Source organism: Euleptes europaea, chromosome 7 (genome assembly GCF_029931775.1).
Source record: "Euleptes europaea isolate rEulEur1 chromosome 7, rEulEur1.hap1, whole genome shotgun sequence".
NCBI lineage: Eukaryota > Metazoa > Chordata > Lepidosauria > Squamata > Sphaerodactylidae > Euleptes > Euleptes europaea.
In genome coordinates this window covers 51,398,558-51,419,961 of record NC_079318.1, presented here as the reverse complement: position 1 = coordinate 51,419,961, position 21,404 = coordinate 51,398,558, and the positions used below count along the sequence as shown (strand labels likewise).

General features: G+C 46.2%; 1 protein-coding gene across 2 annotated transcripts in view; it reads right to left on the bottom strand.

Moving 5' to 3' along the window:
* PTPN14 (protein tyrosine phosphatase non-receptor type 14) overlaps window positions 1-19,238 on the bottom strand; it is a 122,965-nt gene extending 103,727 nt beyond the window's left edge. The window contains exon 1 of one of the 2 annotated variants that reach the window (XM_056853072.1): window positions 19,212-19,238. The gene's annotated coding sequence lies outside the window, so the exon portion shown is untranslated. Of the gene's footprint in view, window positions 1-18,567; window positions 18,664-19,211 lie in introns of those variants that run through there. The other variant, XM_056853071.1, reaches the window with a different exon arrangement.
* Between the last annotated feature and the right edge of the window lie 2,166 nt (window positions 19,239-21,404).

Below are 21,404 nucleotides of genomic sequence, written 5' to 3'. Positions count from 1 at the left end.
GAGGTGATGTGAGCCTGGCGCCAGTGTAAATTCCACTTGCACCGTAGAAATGGGCATTTATGCTGGCGCTGGGCACTAGGGAGCAGCACAGCAGCGCCACACATGGGTGCTGGTGCTGCGGTGGCAGCAATGCACCACCAGCGCAAGGGCTCACGTTGGCGCCAAAAGGGGGTATTCCCAGGGGAGGATTGACATTAGTCAGCTCCCTGAGCCCTTTCCTCCCGGGAACGCCCCCTTTTGCCAGCGCAAACTTAACGCCAGCTAAAATAGTAACGCAGTTCATGGAACTGCATATAGCAGTTTCACAGGCTTTCCGGGAATTTTCCTGTTTGGCTTGCTTGCTGCAGCGCAGTAAGCCACTCAGGAGGTGGCACAGCTGTACTGTGGCTGCACCGTCCCCAGGTGGCCGCAACTACTCCCTTAGGATTGTGCTGCCCTTCTGGTATCTAGTCTGAATCTACCTTCCAGAAGTTTCAATTCAATACTCTACACCCTGTTCTTCAAGGACAGACGTAACAATGGTTAGGTTTCCCCAAGACCCCCAAGAGCCACAACAGGTTCCCAGATGAAGATTCTCTCTGGACCTTCTTTACCCTATCCAGATCCAAACTAATAATCATATGAAAATAAATCACATGATTTGCCCAGATCCATGGGCTCCCAGGGTGACTGGGGTCCCCAAAAGTTTGTCCCCCAGCTTCTGGTGGACTCAGCATGTCCTCTTTTCTTTACAACCTCTCCAATATTTAAGTGTCATCAATATTTTTACCTCCCCGAAACATTATTTCTCAGCTCACCGAATATGACCAATCCTAGATTTGTTATTACTTGTCTCTTCTGAAATTTACCAGAGAGCTTTCACAGATAACACATTTCTTACGGCTGCAATGTCTAGACAATCAGTTGGATTAATAGATTTTAAACTCATGATCAGCTATGAGGTGTTCCAATTAGACAGGCAGATTAAAAATGTTTTATTACTTTTAATATAAGTACTTATATAAAACTGCAAATGGCATGCCAACTTTGAAGAGGCATTCCTCCTTTTCACACAGGAGGAACTGCTTCTTGGGAAATGAAACCTATTGCTTTCATCCTCAAAGCCAAAAGAAAATATTTTCTTCCAGAACTGTTTTTCTTACTGAAATGCAATTTTAGGGAGATTTACAGCACAATCCTCAGCAGAGTTATTCCAGTCTAAGCCTATTGGTTTCAATTGGCTGAACTGGAAGAAGTTCTGTTAACTGATTCACCTATTAAAACTCAATGATTCATCAGCCACCCTATTTACATGAAAGGAACACTAGGTTCTTTTACGCATGTGCCATCAAGACAAAGAGGGGCTGTCTTAACTTTGCATAAAAGTTACAGCAGTATGTGCAGTAGTAAAACCCTTTGGTGTATAACTGTTTTTAGAGAGACCGTCTGATGTTCAGGATCCGTTGGGATAAATACAGTAAAATCTCCTTAACCATGTGACAACGCTATTCTAAGATTTCCTTAATCCTGAAGCAAGCCTAGCTTTCTCCCAGTCGCAGAACAAATGCATTTCTTCCAATATAATGCATGCTTTTCTCAATGATCAAACATAAACTTCCTCCCATAGTGGTTTCATGACTGCTTCTCCATTTTTATAGCATCAATTGCCACACTTGAAGAAAAAGTACAAATGTAGAATAGCATTATGAGAAATTCCCCTGCTTTGTTTGACAAAAGAAGTACCGTACATGCACACTATCGTGAACATGAAAGGACTGCATAGGGCACATAACCTGGGATGTGGTGGTGGTGGTGTTAGTTTGTACATGCGGTGTTTGATTTTCCTTACTGTATGCAGCCCTGGATCCTTTTGGGAAAAAAGCAGGGTATAAATACTTAAATACATTAGTAGTTGGCATGTCTTGCACAGTGGTTGAAGGCACAAACTAGTAGCGCAATCCAAAGGGGGGAGTGTTGCGATCCAGCCAGGGACAGCGCAGCCATGGCGCATCCGCACTGCCTTCTGAGCAGTTTGCTGCGTTGCGACCAGCAAACCAATCAGGAAAATCCCCCGAACGCCCGTGAAATTGGTGTATGCAGTTCCATGAGCTGCACCACCATTTTAGCTGGCATAAGTTCATACTGGCACCAAAAGGGGCATTCCCAGGGGTGGGGCTGGCGTTAATCAATTCCCTGAGCCCTTTCGCCTCGGGAATGCCCTCTCCCCCAGGATTGCACTGTTAGTCCTAAGAAAATAGTTACTAGTAAAAAAAAAAAAAAAAAGTTAATAACTTCTATGCACTTAGTTACAGGGCTGACCTAAACAATGGCCAATTGAAACAACTGGATTCTTAAGAAGCCCAGCTTTGATATATGCAGTAAAATTAATTATAGAAATATTCAAGTTATTCCTCAAATGACTGCCATCTGAACACCAAATTTTACTCTTCCAAGACCCTACAAGACCTTAAGATGGCTGTGTTCCTTCTTTCAAGTATAGTGACAACCAACATTTAAAGGCTGCATTCTCCAGACAACAGGCAAGGACTTGTCATTTCTGTACTTCTATGACCACAGGCATCTTCTTAGTTTTTGGCAGCTGTTATAGAAGATGCCTGCAGCTAAACTCCCCAACTGGCAGCAGTCCAACAGAAGCAACAGCAATCCTGCCCAGTAAAGTCCCTTTCTCCACCCTTCTTCAACTACAAGATCTTTCACCAACAATCGCAGTCTAAACCTAGACAGTGTGAACCTAGTCACACGTTCAGGCCCTTCCCACAGAAACCCCAGGCCCCAGCAAATTAAAAAAAATCCAACGTTATGCTGCACAAATTTGCATAGCTAATTTAACATGCATAATATATTCTGATCACAGATTTAGAATGTTCTTGTTGCGTGACTTGAAATTGTTTGTGTTCTTTCCTAAGCAACAAACACCGATGTGACTAACGTTTACTTTGTGTGCCTTGTTTTAATAAATTCCAGGAGAGGGGCACAGCTACACAGAGCAAACTATTTCTGTTTGGCCTAGATACCAGTTACTCTAAGGAGTATGAATTTTTAGCATAGAGCAGTGATGGCGAACCTTTTAGAGACCGAGTGCCCAAACTGCAACCCAAAACCCACTTATTTATTGCCAAGTGCCAACACAGCTAGAAGTCCATATGGGGCTAGGGGTTCCCAGGTCCCTCTTTGCCACCTGCGGGAGATTTTGGGGGCGGAGCCTGAGGAGGGGGGGATTTGGGGAGGGACTTCAATGCCATAGAGTCCAATTGCCAAAGTGGCCATTTTCTCCAGGTGAACTGAAATAGCAGATCTCCTGCTATTACCTGAAGGTTGGCAACCCTGCATGGGCGGCCGAGCAGGGGAAGGAAAGCAGCTGGAGCATAGCCCCCACCCCTTCAGTTTGGTTCTTTTCCAAACTGTTATCATACAAATTTAAAAAGACTGTTATGCGGGGGGGGGGCTGATGGTGGGGACAGCCCTCTGCATGCGCTCAGAGGCACCTTCAGTTGCATGAACGAGCAGAGTGGAAACCCCAGCTAAGCGAAGGGCTCGGCTCCAGCACAAACGCCAGGCGGGCCCCTGTTCGGCCCTCACCGCCAATCCCCCGTGCTGCAGTCACCAACCAGCCCGCCGCAGACGGCCGTCCAGGCGTCCCACTCCCAGTCCAGCCCCGTCCCAGTTCCGCCTCTTCCAGTCCTCGGCAAAAGGCTCATCATTGTCTTCACTTCCAGAGCACGCAGCTGGCGACTGCAGAGAAGGCACTGGGAAGGAGCCGGGAAGGCACCGCTGGTCCCCAGCCTCCTCAGCCGGGGGAACGAACTCAGGCGAACTCTGTGCTGGGGCGATGGCGCGCGTGCCCACAGAGAGGGCTCTGAGTGCCACCTCTGGCACACGTGCCATAGGTTCGCCACCACTGGCATAGAGGGACTACCAGTAGGTGCTAAGTTGCTCAGGACAATATCACAAAATGTGCTATGATGTAACATGGAAGAATGGAAAGTGGGTCACCTTGGCAAAATCTGCCCAGGGAATTACATCCTTGTGTCATGGAGGTGGATGTCATATTTCTTAAAGGTAGTAGAGCAAGAGAGCGCTAGAAAGTCCATTCAACCTCTACTTCTTAACATGACACAGGTGTAGAAGAAACATATCCACGGTCTTGGGCTAAAAAAAGCCAAGCAATGAGAAAGGCAAACACATACTCTTGAATATAAACGTGTGTGGACATAAGCATAGACCCCATAAGCATTATTCCATCATAATACCCTCACATCATTCAGTGTAAATTACAATGCCCTGGATACCCTGGCCCATCATCAGGCAACAAGTATTGATTTAAATGTGACCACGTTATAAAACATCACAAAGTACAAAGGCCATACTGCAAACACACCGAAGTATGCTTGAACCAACTAACTCTAATTTTCGGTTCAGCTCTACTATAAGCTTTTCCATCAACCACAAATTGAAAGGAAAACAGACAGCTATTTTTAAAAACATGAAAGAAGGCACACCGATTAGTATCTTCACCAAAACATGAAGCTAGGGCCACAAGTGTCATATCACATAACTAATCATGCAGAATTTTGGCAAGCATTTTAAAAAAATAATAAAAACCTAAGAAACACAATACTTGACAAGAATCAACAAAGGACTAAAATAAAACCACATGCAAAGAAACAAAACCACTGTCAGCATATTGTTCAGAGAGGGAGGGAAAGTACTATCTGAATCTTCTCCTTGGTAGGCCAAACACACACTGAAAGACGGACTGTTGTGGCCAGCTAATGGGCAAGTGCAGACAGAACAACACAGCTTTCCTTGACCCATGGCTTCCCAGCCTTTCACAGAAACCAAAAGCTGGGACAGGAAGAGAGAGACTCAGGAGCAGGCAAAGTTATGGGGATGCTGCTGATAGAGCAGGACGAAGAAAAAAAGATGCTCAACCAAACTTCCAATCTCATTTACTTCATCATATTTGCTCTCATCTTTTTCATTAAAATATACATAATGTATGTGCCATCAAGTACATGTGTGCCATCAAGTCACAACCAACTTATGCAGACTTCAGCAAGAGGTTTTCTATGCAAGTGAGAAGCAGAGATGGTGGTTTGCCATTGCCTTCCTTGATGGTCTCCCATTCAAGCACCGACCCTGCTTAGCTTCCGTGATCTAAGCAGACAGACAGCATGGTATAGTGGTTAAGAGCGGTGGTTTGGAGCGGCGGACACTAATCTGGTAAACCGGGTTGGTTTCCCCACTCCTACACATGAAGCCAGCTAGGTGACCAGCTCTCTTAGAGCTCTCTCAGCCCCACCTACCTCACAGGGTGTCTGTTGTGGGGAGAGGAAGGGAAGGTGATTGCAAGCCAGTTCGATACTTCCTTAAGTGGTAGAGAAAATTCAGCATATAAAATCCAATTCTTATTCTTCTTCATCTGACAAGATCGGGCTATACCATGCCTCCTTCCCTAGAGTCTGCAAAGAGAGGGAGTTATGGTTATGGATAGCAGCTCTGCAAGACTGTATTCTGCCTCAGATCACAGAATGCTGGACTATGATTTGAAAGACCCAGATCTGAATCTCCACTTTGCCATGGAAGGTTGCTGGATAACCTTGGACCAGTCATGCACTCGCAGTCTAACCTACCTCACAGGGGTATTGTGAGGACAGAATGGAGGAGGAGGAGAAAGGTGGGGTATAAATGAAGTAAATAAATAAATATGGGGTGCAACACAAACTGCAGCCGTACTTCTGGGCATCTCAACATGGCGCCAAAGGCTGAAATCCTAAGAATACTTCCCTGGGAGTAAGCCCTATTGAATAAAATGGGACTTACTTCTGAGTAGATCTGCCTAGGACTGCATCCAAAGTCCCTTAATAATTACACTAATCCTTAAAGTAAAAGCTGCAATTCTAACAGAACAAGTTTATTATCCTCATGGTTAGAGAGTAGGGAAAAATCTAAAAATAGCTGGTATTTTCTGCTTGAGTGCTAACACAGGAGATCCCAGCAAATGTTTGATATAAAGTATAAGAACTCACACTTAAACTAAGGAAATACACACAGAAAATACAAAAAGAATTTATGAGTTTGATCTATGGCCCCTCAACAGTTGTCTACTAATGGTTACATTGAGCAGGGATCTTTCAGTAACAGTGTTTGGGACTTCATCCCTAGAATGAGTCGCCAAGCTCTCTCACGTAATCAAAATGTACTTGTGCTAAAAGCCTATGAGTAGTTTTAGTTGTTTCTTACAAGGCTGGTTCTGAGTGTTGTGTTGTTTTCGTTTGTTATACATTATATCCTTGCCAATAAGCAACACTAGAGGACCGACAAAAAGGCAGGGTGTAAATAAATTAAATGTAAGAGTACAATCCAGGCGTAATAAAGCACTTTAAGCTTAAATCATTTTTATAAAGTGCTTCACTTTATCATTAATTTCACTCTGATCTGGAGAACCAGGTTTGATTCCCCCCTCCTTCACATGAGCGGCGGAGGCTAATCTGGTGAACGGGGTAGGTTTCCCCACTCCTACACATGAAGCCAGCTGGGTGACCTTGGGCAAGTCACAGCTCTCTTCGAGCTCTCTCAGCCTCACCTACCTCACAGGGTGTCCGTTGTGGGGAAGGGAAGGTAATTGTAAGCCAGTTCGATACTTCCTTAAGTGGGAGAGAAAGTTGGCATATAAAAACAACTCTTCTTCTTCTTAAACAGTTGCCCATAAAACATTCCACTTTGATTCCAGAGGATACTGAGATTACATCCAGGGAAAGACATTTCAAAGCAGCCATCAGAAAATTTCCTCTGGCTGTACTTGCTGAATGGATGGCACTTCCAAGAGACAACCAGCCAGATGAACCGACTAAAGGGGGTACAGGAAAAAGAGGTGGTCTCTAGGGTATTTAGGACCAAGCCAGATATGAGAGAAGACAAGAATGTGGCTACAGAACTTGGATCTACCTTTACCTCTAGAATCCAAGTTTAACTCAAACAAGAAATACACAGTCCTGTGAAGAATGCTAATATTATTCCTGAATGATGTCAACTTAGCCAGACCACAACAGAAAGTACTAGCCAGCCAAGGCTTATATCGGAGCCAACTCTGTCTTCAACTATGCCAATAACCTTTCAAAGATCTTGAATCATATTACAACTTAGTACAACACAGAAGAATGTTAACTTAATCAACTCCTGCCCACAGTAGAGGGGGGAAATGTGACAGCATTTGCTTCTGTAATCTGGACTGTAAACTTACCTCGACAGCCTGCAAACTGTGGTTTGCAAATCATAAACTAACCTCATGGACACAGACTCTTTTCCCACCTCCTTCACTGGCATTAACCGTGGCTTGTATCACGATAAACACATACAATCAAAGAGTTGGAAGGGACCCTATAGGCTATCTAGCCCAACGCCCTGCTTCATGCAGGATCAGCCTAGAGCAGGGATGGGGAACCTCAGGCCCGGGGGCCATATGCGGCCCCCAAGTACATTTTTTGTGGCCCTCGGGAGCTCCGGGGCCCTGCCGCGGAGGCGTGGTGCAGGGCGGCCCTCCCTGAGGCCACAGCTTGTTCCTGAGGCCACAGCTTGCAGGGGCGCTGCGGCGCCCATTGGCTGCCCTCCAGGGGAGGAGGGGGGAGCGGGGGCGCCCTCCAGGCCTTCTCTGCGTGGCCTCCCCTGGGGTTGCCAACCTCCAGGTGGTGGCCGGAGACCTGGCAACCCTAGTCTATCCCCCCACCCCCACCGGGAGATCTACACCTGGTTATGGCCCCCGAACAATGTTATAAATGTGCAAATGGCCCTCGGCAGGAAAAAGGTTCCCCACTCCTGGCCTAGAGCATCCCTGACAAGTGATTGTCCAGCATCAGTTTAAAGACTGCCAGTGAGGGGGAGCTCACTACCTCCCTAGGTAGCTGAATCCACTTTGAACAACTCTTACTGTAAAAACCTTTTTCCTAATATCCAGCCGGTACCTTTCCGCCTGCAATTTATACCCATTATTGCGAGTCCTACCCTCTGCCGCCAACAGGTACAGCTCCCTGGCCTCCTCTAAGTTACAGCCCTTCAAATACTTAAAGAAAACTATCATGCCCCCCCACGAACCTCCTCTTCTCCAGACTAAACATTTCCAATTCCCTCAGTCTTTCCTCGTAGGGCTTGGTCTCCAGGCCTCTTATCATCCTCGTCGCTCTCCTCTGTATTCGCTCTATTCTGTCCACATCCTTTTTGAAGTGAGGCCTCCAGAACTGCACACAATACTCCAAGTGTGGCCTGCCCACTGCAGTGTATAGCGGAACTATGACATCTTGCGATTTGGATGCTATGCCTCTGCTGATACACCCCAATAGCGCATTAGCTTTTTTGTCACTGCATCACACTGGCTGCTCATATTTCATTTACAGTGCATATTTCATTTACCCATACCCCAAGATCTTGTTCACACACCCTGCTACCCAGAAGTGCATCCCCCATCCAGTATTCATGTCCCTCATTTTTGTTACCCAGATGTAGAACTCGGCACTTATCCTTGTTGAATTGAATCTTGTTCACATCTGCCCACTTTTCCAGTGTGTTCAGATCTCATTGAATTCTATCTCTATCTTCTGGTGCGTTCGCTGCTCCTCCCAAGTTGGTGTCATCTGCAAATTTAATGAGCAGTCCCTCCACACCCTAATCCGGATAATTGAAAAGTACCAGGCACAGAACCGAATTTTGTGGCACCCCCCTGGACACCTGTTTCAATTCAGATGAAATGCCACTGACAACTACTCTTTGAGTGTGATTCTTCAACCAGTTCCCTATCCACCTAACCATCCTAGGGTCCAGTCCACAGTCCTCTAGTTTACCCATCAAGCGCCAACACTAGCCACAATTAACACAAACCAAGTTCCCTCATAATTATGATTCATAAAATCCATTTGAAACCTTGGCTACAACGGCACAATACTGGGAAATGAAAGGGGAAAGCACTCGGGGTGGGAGTATACATTCACCAGATTGCTTTTCAGATAATTAACCATAGATAGCAAGCAGCTGGCATTTCTCTTGCAGCTAATTGGAGCTACACATACCAACCAGGGTTGCCAGCTCTGGGTTTATTTATTTATTTTAAACCCCTCCCTTTCCCAACCAAGTTGGGTTCAGGGCAGCTTTCAACAATAATACATTACAATATAAAAAAATGATATGTTAAAAACACACCATTTAAAACTATAAACACCAATTTAGTTTAAAAGATGGTATTCTAAATTTCATACCTACTATATAGAATATACTAATTATACTCAGTGGTGGGTTGGTTCATAACGGTGGTGAAACACCTGGAGATTTTGGAGGAGAAGCCTGAAGAGGGCGGGGTTTGGGGAGGGGAGGGACTTCATTGGGGTATAATGCCATAAAGTCCACCTTCCAAAGCGGCCATTTTCTCCAGATGAACTGATCTCTGTCACCTGAGATCAGTTGTGATAAGCGGGAGATCTCTAGCCACCACCTGGAGGTTGGCCATACAAATTGGAATTTTGGGTTTATATATGCTTGGATTTTAACCTTTATATATGCCTGGTTTTGACCTTTTAAAGCCTTACACGCCCTGGGACCTTCATATCTGCGGGACCACCTCTCCTGGTATACCCCCCCCCCGAAGATCTTTACGGTCATCAGATAACAACTTATTGGTGGTCTCTGGCCCTAAGAGTGTGTGGCTGTCCTCGACAAGAGCCAGGGCCTTTTCGGCCTGGTGAAATGCTCTGTCTGATGACCTCAGGGCCCTGCAGGACCTTAAAGAGTTCAGCAGGGCCTGCAATACAGAGCTTTTCCGCCAGGCCTATAGTTGAGGACAGCTGCGGGTAGCTGAGGACAGCTGCGGTTATCATCCTCTGCTGGCATCCCTATTCCCACCCCCCTTGTTCGATGTTACTTTCATTATTGGGGGGGGGGGCAACCTACTGCTTATTACGCACACTATGGGTCAAATTAAGCGCCATTTGGAGTTTTTAAGGGTTTTTAATTGGGTTTTATTGTTTAATTTTAGAATTATTACTTTTATTGTTAATGTTGATATGTTTGATGATGTTCCCCGCCCTGAGCCTGGTCTTGGCAGGGGAGGGCGGGTTATAAATTGAATAAATAAAAATTAAAAAAATGTATATGTATCTTTGGTTAAGACATACGTTATACAAAACTGTGTGAACAGCTCTGTTTCACAGGAGTCTGTCCCATATTTAAGCAACAAAACATCTGCTACCAATTAATGGCCAACTGAGAAGAGCACTGAGACTCTTTAACACCAGCTGCTTATTAATTGCTCCCATAAAAATTGTTGCACCTAGGCCATTACTGCTACCATAAATGACCACTGAAAGATGACAGAATCAACGTTTTCCTGTTTTAAAATAGAGTTGCCAGTTACTGGTTGATGGTGGGGCATCACTTGCCCCCCAGCTCCTGTTGCCCGCTGCTGCTCCAGGGCCAGCGAGAGGGGGAAAAAGGCCAAAAAACTTCTTGGCGCAACAGCACTACATCACTTCTGGGGAGAATCCAGAACTGATGTCCCACCTTTCTAGGAATCACTGGAAACTATGGTAAAAACCACAGAGTTTCCAGCGATTCCTAGAGAGGCATGATGCCACTTCTAAGTTTTCTTCAGAAGTGGCATAATGCTGTCATGCGGACGACAACCTCTCCCCCCACCCCCATGTCCTTGCCCCCACAGACTCCCGCCAGTTGCCAGTCACTGGCTGGCAACCCTAGTTTAAAACATCTTGGTGTTTTCCACAAAGGTGCAGGCTTATATGGTTCTTCTGTTGGTGGTATGGGTGCCAATACAGTGTAGCAGCAACCGGCTTCTACTCAGCAGGTTCCCCTGCATTTTCCCCGTCCCAGTCCCTTGACAGCAGCCATACCTGAGCCAATGGGGCTTTCATTTTTTTAAAAAAATGTCTATTTTTATATTGCTATAGCAATAGTTGTTATAACAATCTATATACCAGGTTTGATAGATTTCTAGCTTTCATTTTAAAAATAAAGTCTCTGCCCCCTTTTAGTTGACCTTCCTCTTATAACTCTGCAACAAAAGGGCTGTACACTGACTGTATCTTTGAAATGAAAGCTGGAAATTCAGACAATGTGATACACAGATTGTTATAAAGGAACATTAAATAGCTGTTGTTGTTTTTTAAAAAAACCTGGGTAGTGGGGGGGATGGCTGTCATGGGGACTGGGGGAAGGAAAAAAGCTGTGATGTGGGCAGGATCATGAACATCTGAACCTTTCCACATACGTGGCAGCCATCCAGGTTTTGAGGAAATCTCTCCCTAAACTTAACAGCAAAGCAAGTTTGGAAAATGTCGCGGAAAAGCCAGGGAAAACCATTATAGGTATATGAATGCACCATGATGCTACAGTTCCTAGAGAGTGTGAAGTCTCTTTTGGATTGTTCCCGGAAGTGATGCCACGCCGTGACTGACGGTACCTGACATGTTCCTTCCACCACCACCCCATTTGCAAATGACCCAAGTGGAAATGGGCTTTGTGACCCCAGAAAAACAAGCACACTACATTAATGATTATACTTGTTCTTCAGACAGGGTTTAATTCTGCAATCAGTTAGCAGCTAAGATGCTACAGAACTTCAGTCTTCAGGGTCTGCATGGATAGTTAAATGGTGTACCAATTTAATTGTTTTAACTATACAAACTGGGCCAAAAATCTGGTTTGCTTAGCTAGCTGTGGTCTCTTGACTCAAACCACAGAGCAATCACAATTATAGGATGTAGGTTAGTCAAATGTTAGCTCTAAATATAATCTGATTTCAGCCTTAGCATTCCCCTCATGCTGCAAAATAAAACCAGTTGCACATTGCAACCACCTGCACACCAAAGCCCCAGTCCTACAAGCAAGTTCGCACTGAACGTGCAACCTAGAACAACTATGTCAAACCTTAATACTCCTCCTATCAGCGTGCTGCACACCAGCTACATAGCAAGACTCACTGGGTAAGTAAAATGGTTGGGTTATTTATGGCTTTTTCTGTGCTTGCAAGTAGCACAAAATTGGCCTCTGTCTTGTTTGTGAGCCAGCGAAGTATAGTGGTTAAGAGCAGCAGACTCTAATCTGGAGGACCAGGTTTGATTCCCCACTCTTCCACATGAAGCCTGCTGGGTGACCTTGGGCCAGTCACAGTTCTCTCCAAACTCTCTCAGCCTCACCTACCTCACAAGGTGTCTGTTGTGGGGAGGGGAAGGGATTGTGATTGTAAGCCATTTTGAGACTCCTTAAGGTAAACCAGGGTATAAAAACCAACTCTTCTTCAGCCAGGGCAACTGGCTGGCTACTGTGTGAAACAGGATGCTGGACTAGATGAAGCACTGGTCTGAGCACATCTTAATGATATGTTCTTAATATATGTTTCCACCATATCAAATAGGTCTAATGTTTACCAGCCTCCATACACATACAGTCCCTGGATAGTACACTGCATTGGGCCTGACTTGCAGACACACACACAACTGTCTAGGACTGCAGTTCTCAGCTACAGTGTACACTAATCCCAACACTGAGCACTAGAATTCAATGTCCCAAGAGTTCATAAAATCACATAGCACCAGCATTAAACAAACAAGTCCCCACTAAAAAGCTAGCTTCTAAACAGAATGCATCTTTCATCAATATAAACCAACCTATATGACATATACAGACAAAAATCAATCAATACATAAATACAGCAACTCTTGGAAAATTGTGTTTTCCATATCCTCAAGTGAGGGAAGGGAAGGGATTGTTCAGCTACATCACATGCAGTCAGTCTGATTGTAGACCTGCCGTGCAGTCCTGATACACCATCGATTTTTGGCCATTCAGTTGTTTTATGCTTGGCCATCTTCTGGTCACTGGGGGCATGGGTGGGGAGGTAGTTGTGAGTTTCCTGTACTGTGCAGGGGGTTGGACTAGATGACCCTGGTGATCCCTTCCAACTCTATGATTCTATGCTTCTAAATCATCAATAAAAAGACATTAAATGTAAACTTCCAACTTTTCTGCACACAACTGGAAACACTATCAATTATTTTTAAGGGTTTCACTGGCATTCAGTCTCTCTTCTAGTACTGAACATGGCACATAGGTGATCTACACCTTGAAGACACAGATATCTTGTATGCCACAACTGTGATTAAAAGTAGTGTTAAAGTTGACAAATACATCATGAAAACACGTTCATCTATGAATAGGAGTAAAAATGCCCGTAGAATTTTGGAAGATAATGGTGTATAGGAGGCAAGTGCTCAAGAATGGAGCAGCTGAGACACAGAACTAAAACTAAGGACTGGAAGTTCACCAGAAGTTCAATAGCAATAGAAAAACAAGATGACTGACAGACAGGTAGCCAGTCTCAAGCAAATCACAAGGAACAACTGTGTACAAAAATCAAAAACACAAATGATGAAAACAAACATTCAGATACATCTACAGGAAACATCTCGGCTAGCGGGGCTTCTCTAAACTAAGATGTTTTAAAAATGTTTCCTAGTTACAAGCAGGACATGCTAAATACAATTTACTGAATATACAAAGACGTAAAAGTTCTTTAGCTACCATTATAGACATTCCCTGAAGAAGAGGCTTCTCTTCAAAACAGGAAGATTATCAGACTCCTGTTACAAAACCTATGCATAAAATTGTTGCATCTGAACCTTTACATTTTATATCAATCCCTATATAACTTGAGCAATACACATTGTACGTTTAAATGTAACCAGCATAATCCAATCGCTTCCCAGTGCTGGCAAAACCACCCCTCAGAAGTTCATGAAAAGCACATTCTGTGGCTGAGGAACTGAACTTTAAGAGCCACAATACCCAGCTTCCTCAAGTTCACTGTTCATATTCAGTCCAACCGTTGAAGGATCTTTCAGAACCTTGACAGCCCCGGTACACAACTTCCCCCGAGGAACAAACGCTGCCAGATGACCATGCTAGCTCGTCCTTGAAAGGGGGAATTCACAAAACCATTTTTCCAGTTATTCTTATCGCAATGAAAACACTTTGGGGTTAAAGGTTCCTAAAGTTTGTCAGACACCCTTGACCAGAGAACTTGTAGCATGTAAACAGTAAGTAGTGATGGAGAAACTTATAACACAGTGCTGTCCGATCACACAAATCAGGCCTTACAGCCTGATCTACAATCCAGTTAAGTCCCAGAATGCTAAAGGCCTGTGAGGAACAAATCACACAAAGCAAGACCTCTGATCCGCCAGAGATGACCAAACACAATTCAGATGACAGCGTGCACAACAGGAGAGGAAGCCCACCACAAACACAGAGCAAAGGATTCCATGTGGCTTAAGCCAGTAATCCACAAAGACCTATGCAGCCCACCAACAGTTTTCCTGGGCCCCGCTTGCAGCTTGAATCCTGAAGGTAAAATCCAAAGCGTGTTGAATGGAACGGGGGGGGGGGGGAGGAGAGAGACTAGCAGCCCATTCCTGAGGTGGGGGGCTGAAAGTGGTCTGGAGGCAGTGTGACCCCACCGCCAGCATAAGTGGCCTCTTATCATGGAATAAGAGGCACTTACGCTGGCAGCAGGGGCAGTTCCACCGGCGCCTGGACACCACGGAGCTACACGCCGCTCCTGAGGCCGCAGTCTCTCCAGGACCTAAATTTGTTTCCCTGCACATGAAGCCAGCTGGGTGACCTTGGGCTAGTCACAGCTCTCTTGCGAGCTCTCTCAGCCCCACCTACCTCACAGGGTGTCTGTTGTGGGGAGGGGAAGGGAAGGTGATCGTAAGCCAGTTTGATTCTTCCTTAAGTGGTAGAGAAAGTTGGCATATAAAAACCAACTCTTCTTCTTTATAGAGTTTTAAACTGTATTTTATTTACAGTGGCTTTAAACTGTTCTTATTGTATTAATTGTATTTTTATTATAAACTGAAAGGATTTTATTGGTTGTTGTGAGCTGCTCTGAGCCCCCCTTTGCATTGGGAGGGCGGGATATAAATTTAAATAAATAAACAAACCTGAAGTGTCAATAATCCCCACCTCTTCCAAGAACAAGCTGACCGAACACACACATCCACCAGATCCTTGCAAATAAACAATTTATGTCACAACATCTTCCTGTATCTCTCCCCTACCCTGCTCCATGTCATGCCTTGCTAACAGAACTTCCACCCCATTTTTACTGCTATCGCTGTTTTATCTTGACCGTTACAGTTTTCATGAATGGTGTTTCATTGCTTGGTTTTATTGTAAGCAGCCTCGAGCATATTGTTGGAGAGATGAGATTTAAATATGTAAATATTAAATAAAGAAAACACGTGTGTTATCAGGGATCGGCAAGCCCTGGCATGCATGGCAAAGAGCTGCATGCGAGACCATTTTGCTCAGCATTCACACCTGGTTCTCCAAGAAAGCAGCCAAGACAGCTTCAGTGCCACAGGCGGGCTCATGCCCACTGCTGCCTCCCAAACAGCCACCAGCTGGGGCCAAGGGAAGCTCCTAAGGAGCTGACACCACCACCACTGGGGCTGTATTTCCTCCCAAAGTGCCTGGCCCAACACTCAACTTTCCACCCCCTGTTCTATTTGCCAGCATATCACAACCTTCACAGGTAGAATATTGAGGGGTGTGTGTGTTGGAAATCAGGCCAAAAAGGTTGCCTACCTTTAAGTTGCAAGGCAAACAGCAAAGGTGTGTGTTCTTTTATTTTACTTTTGTACAGCGCCTAGGCAATTGTATACATTGTTTAGATAATCGCCCTTTTTATTGCCGTCAACTTAAAAGTACAATTGTCAGCAGACTTCCTATAAAGTTGGACCGACTTCAAAATAAACATGTTTAAGAACCAAGGTACTAACTCAGTTTACTTATACCCTGTCTTTCTCCCCAATGCGATCCAAAGCAGCTTACAACATTCTTCTCCTCCCCCCCCCCCCCACTTTAGCCTTATGACAACCCTGGGAGGTAGGTTAGGCTAAGTGTGTACGACTGGCCCAAGGTCACCCAGTAAATTGCCACAACAGAGTCAGGATTAGAACTTGTATCCCCCAGATCCTAGCGCAACACTCTAATCGCTTTTAATCAACTTAAAACGTGTTCCCTAATAAGCAGATATTTTTGAAAATGTTAATTATATTTAACATAAGAGGCCACATACCTCTTAAGATGACATCTGCCACAATAAATGCATGTATACGTTAAAGGAAGAAAATTTGCTTTTATCTTTCAAAGCTATTGCTTTATTTATATGCAAATTTAAGTAATTTAGCCAATTCACATTTATATAATTAATCAACCTGCACTGTGATCCTAGACATGTTTAGTTATTACTTTAGATCAGGAATAGGATCCATTGAGTTCAATGAGACATACTCAGGTAAGTGAGCATAGAATCATATCCTAAAATACTCATGAATGGATGATGGATGGATGGAATGTGGAGTTTGATTGTGGGACACCTCAAAGGCCGGTAATCCACTTGAGGCAGAGCACTATTTCCCAGCCTAAGTTACTTCATAGACTGGCTGGCTCACACATGCTGTGTCGGTATTCCATGACTGAGTACAACATCAAGCAATGAATCACATGTGTGAACAAGGCTATCAAAGATTCAGCACGATAGAAAGTGCATTCATCCTTGCTTGTCTGCAGCAAAGGACCCTCTAAAGCAGGGTTCCCCAACCTTTTGGCACCTGTGGGCACATCTGGAATTCTGACATGGCATGGTGGGTACAGCAACAAAATGGCTGCCACAAAATGGCTTCCACAGGAGACTGAGCCAACCACAAAATAATTGCCAAAGCTTAACTTCAGTAACACAGTGGGGAGCCTTGTTCTGTGGTGGCAGCTGCTGCCAAAACAACATTTAAAAATCTGCACAGCCAATCAAATCTCCAATAGTCAATCAGAAGAAGCAGCGTTGGTTTATATACCCTGCTTTTTCTCTACCATACGGAGTCTTAAAGCAATTTACAATCACCATCCCTTCCCCCCCCACACACACACACACAACAGGCACCTTGTGAGGTAGGTGAGGCTGAGAGAGTTCTGAGAGAACTGTGACTAGCCCAAGGTCACCCAACAGGCTTCATGCGGAGGTATGGGGAATCAAACCTGGTTCTCCAGATTAGTCTGTCACTCTCAACCACTACACCACGTTGACTCTCAATCGTAAGTATTGCTGGGCAAAAGCCCTACCTGTTGGGCAAAAGCCCCACCCACTTCCTAAAAATACTTGGTGGGCAAAAGAAAAGGTGTCAGCAGGTACCCTGGCACCCATAGGGACCACGATGGGGAACCCTGCTCTAAAGATGCTAAAAATGTATATAAATGCATTAAAAATATTCTCCAAATTATACAATGGGCCTCATCAATCCCATCCACCCAGAGAGAGTAAACCATCATATACAGACGCTCATTGCTTTTCCATCGAGGCAGTTCACACTTGCAGCTGCAGGTTTGCTAGTGTATAATAATGAAGTGAAGAGAAATTAAGTGGAGCATGAGATTGTATGAATCAGCCAAATAATAATGAAATAATGATATAACCCTGGGAGGGAGGGCAGGAAGGGTTGCGTCAGTGTTTGGCTCTCGTGGCCCTTTCTTCCATGCCCAGGGTAATGCCGATTGCCACTTTGGGGTCAAGAAGCAAGTTTCCTCCAGGCCAGACTGGCCAGGGATCCTGGAGGGTTTTTTGGGCATCTTCTGGGCATGGAGTAGGGGTCACTGGGGGTGCGTGTGGGGGAGGCAGTTCTGAATTTTCTGCATTGTGCAGGGGGTTGGACTAGATGACCCTGGTAGTCCCTTCCAACTTTATGATTCTTGGATCAGGGTGGGAGGAGAAAGGCCTCATAAAAACATGATTTTTCCATGCTCTTGCCCCCACCTACACATGTCCAGAATCCAGTGGGTTGTGCCTGGCAGTAACATTAAGTGGAATTAGTGATGAACCACCTCAAATACCCACTGGGAATTACAGGTGGTAATAAGCTAGCTACAGACTTGTAGCAACCAGTCCACAAGCAACTATGTGAAACCAATAATATGAGTCTGTAGGGGCAAATGGGGGTAGGGACAATGCCCGTTGCCCTCCTCACATCAGGGTGTACACTGCTGGAAATAGGACACTGGTCTAAGTAGATCTTCGGTCTAATCTACTACACCACTTTATGTTCTTGACCTTTTGTAAGGCCTGAAAGCCACGCATACACACAAACACAGTCAGAACTTGCAAAAACCCAATGCGTAAAAACACACTTGTTTATTAACAATTCCTGGTTCTGCATGAACTCCTTCAACTGTACACCCATTATCAGGAATGAAGCCATCACAAGATGTGTGTGTGTGTGTCAGACACACACACACAAAGTTAAGCAACACTTTACAAATGTGATTCTTCTTCCTTTCATGATCAGCACCTTTCATTATGTACGTTGCTCAAGATTGCAGAGACAAACTTGTAATCAAAAGGCCCTTCACTAACATTACCCACAGAGTTCAAAAGTAGCAAACCTCATCCCATTTACAATCCTTAGACCCACGTACACACATCTATTTTGTACATACTGTATATCTGATGACTCATACCTTCAAAGAAAGCTTTGGAAAAACTTTTGAGATTAATGGGTTTCAGTCCTGCAAGGAACAGGAACAGATCCCACTGCATTCCTAACTTCTTGTCACACTGTTTGCCAAAGACAAATGACCAGTACAGACTTGACTGTTAGCTAACAAAGAGCAAGAAGGTAAATCCACCCAGCAGTGTGGGAGGGTGGCTGGAAGCTGAGCAAAGAGTCACGCTGTGGGGTTCAGAAGCTTAGGTAAGCGAAGAGAAAAGTTATCCTGTTTACAGGCATTTAATGAGGCAGGGACTAAAGTTTTCAAAGTGGGGGTGGATGGGTTTATACTTGGCTCAAAAAAGCCTCCACTTCCCATTCAATCTGCGCACACCAAATCAGCAAGTTAGCAAATCCAAACCGAAATAAAAGTTTCAGAAAAACACAAGCACCATCTTGCCTCAATCCACATTACAGACAGAAGGGTATTTTTTTAAAAAAGGAAACGCAAAACACATCACAAAAGTGCTGTATGACAAACTTGTGTTTTCCTGTCGTTAAAGGATGTCCTGATAGAGCAACAGCTAACACAGCAAGCCTGCCCGGAATTCAGCTCCAGAAACTTCAAACACCCCCCCCCCCCAAAAAAAAAAAACTGTTGCAGCTGCGGCTTACCTGCTTCATATGTCTTTGGGTCACCCGAAGGCAATCGCTTCTCCCCAAGACGCAGAGGTCACTGGAATCCCCCCAGCTTCCCCCCCCCACTCGGAAAAGGGGCAATTCAGGCTTTGGTGCAAAATCCCGAGGAAGCTTGGCCAACGATGGACGAAGCTTTCCCGTCTTAAACCAAAGAATCCAAAACGAAGGGGGAGAAAAGTTTAACCCGAGCTAAGCGCTGCCAAAAAAATTCAAAAAAAATGTATATATGTGTGTGTGTGTGTGTATATACACACACACACAGTGGGGTGGGAAGGGAAGATCGGGATAATGGCTAGTTTTCCGGGGAGAGGGAGAAAAGGAATATTGAAGGGTGGCTCCTCCTCCTCCGCCTGAGAAACCCTGGCGTCCCAGCAGCGCTGGGGAAAAGTTTGGAGAAGTTTGGCGAGGAGGCAGGAAATTCACCGGGGAGGAGGGGAAGCGGGCCGGGGAGGAGGGGAAGCGGGCCGGGGAGGAGGGAATGCGCCCAGGGCCAGGAGGGGGGGGAAAGAAAGCGAGGGAGGGTATTGTTGCCTGAGCCTCGAGCGAGGAGACCCGGAGGGGCGATGGGAGCGTTGCTCTTTCTCTCCTGCAACGTGGAGCGGCTCGGAGAAGCCGCCGCCGCCGACCTCGGAGTCAGAGCCCAGGAATGCCAAGAATGCGGAGCGGCCGCTGCGACGGCGGGGCTGGAGACGGCGGGGACCGGGCTGGGGACTGGCCTGCCCCTCCTCCACCCCCCCCCACCCCCCGGCTTTAATTTTTATACTGGGAAGGAGGAGCCCACCTAAAGGGAGCCGGAGGAGGAAGCCCACAGCGATGCCTTTGCAGGACCTCCCCCCCCCCGCCAAACCGGGGGCGGGGAAGGGTCTCTAAGTAGGGTTGCCAACCTCCAGGTACTACCTGGGGATCTCCCGCTATTACAACTGCCCTCCGGCCGATAGAGATCAGATCCCCTGGAAAAAAGGGCCGCTTGGGCCATTGGACTCTATGGCGTCGGAGTCCCTCCCCAAACCCCGCCCTCCTCAGGCTCCGCCCCCCCCAAACCTCCCGCCGGTGGCGAAGAAGGACTTGGCAACCCTCTGCAAGGCGAGCCAGCAGCCGACCCCCCCCCCCCGCCATTGATGCACGGGAGGTTTTGCCCCTCTTTAGATGCGCTTTCTCCCCATCCAGATTCTCCAAACTCAACAATAAGCCCCCCATGCAGAGTTTTGAGAATTCGGACGGGGGAAATGTGCATCTATATCCAATGCAAAACCTCCCATGGATAAATGGCCGGGCCCGTCTCGCCCTCCCAACTACAGCTCTGGGGTCTTTTCCCGGGGGCGTTGGGCACGTGCGCGGCTGCTGCCCCGGCCGTGGCCCGTTCGAGGGGGAGCCAGCCCGGGGCGACGGAGACTGGGGGGGCACGTCGGAGGCCGGAGCCTCGGAGGGGTTGCATCTGGGGGTGGGCGGGAGGAGCCTCCCGTGCCTGGAGGGCAGGGAGGTTGGAGAGGCAGCCTGCCAGAAGCGGGAGCCGCCGCCGAAAGAATGCGCTTTTCCCGCGGGCTGGCGCAAAGCTGCAGCGGGAGGCGGAGCCGGAGAGCGCAGCAGCCATTGGGCCGCCTCGTGCCCTGCCCCCTGGATGCCCTGGCTCTTCTCTATATAAGCCACATACCCCCCCCCCCCGGCCTTGGGTCTAGTTTTAGGCGATTTAGGCATGGGGAGTTTTGCCTTGTGTTTGCCGCTCTTTAGATACACATTTTCCCCATCTCCAAACCCAACTGCTGCATTACAGTTGATATCCAAACTCAAGTCAATGCGTTTGCCTGGGCTGAATCAAGACCTTGCATTCAGGGCTCATGACCAATGCGGATTTGCCCACACCCATCTCTCCCCTGGACATCACAGACTCTTCTGCACACCACGCCTCATCCCATCACGCCTGCTAGTCACATTGACTTGCTGTTAACATTGACATACTAATGCTTGTCTGAATTCACTCTCCTCTACTGAAAGGCAGATGGATTCACATTCTAGCTGTATCTGAAGAAGTGAGCTGTGGCTCACGAAAGCTCATACCCTGCCAGAAAATATTTTTGTTAGTCTTTCAGGTGCTACTGGACTCTTGCCCTTTTCTACTACTCAAAACTCAACTGTAAGCCCCCATGCAGAGTTCTGAGAATTCAGATGGGG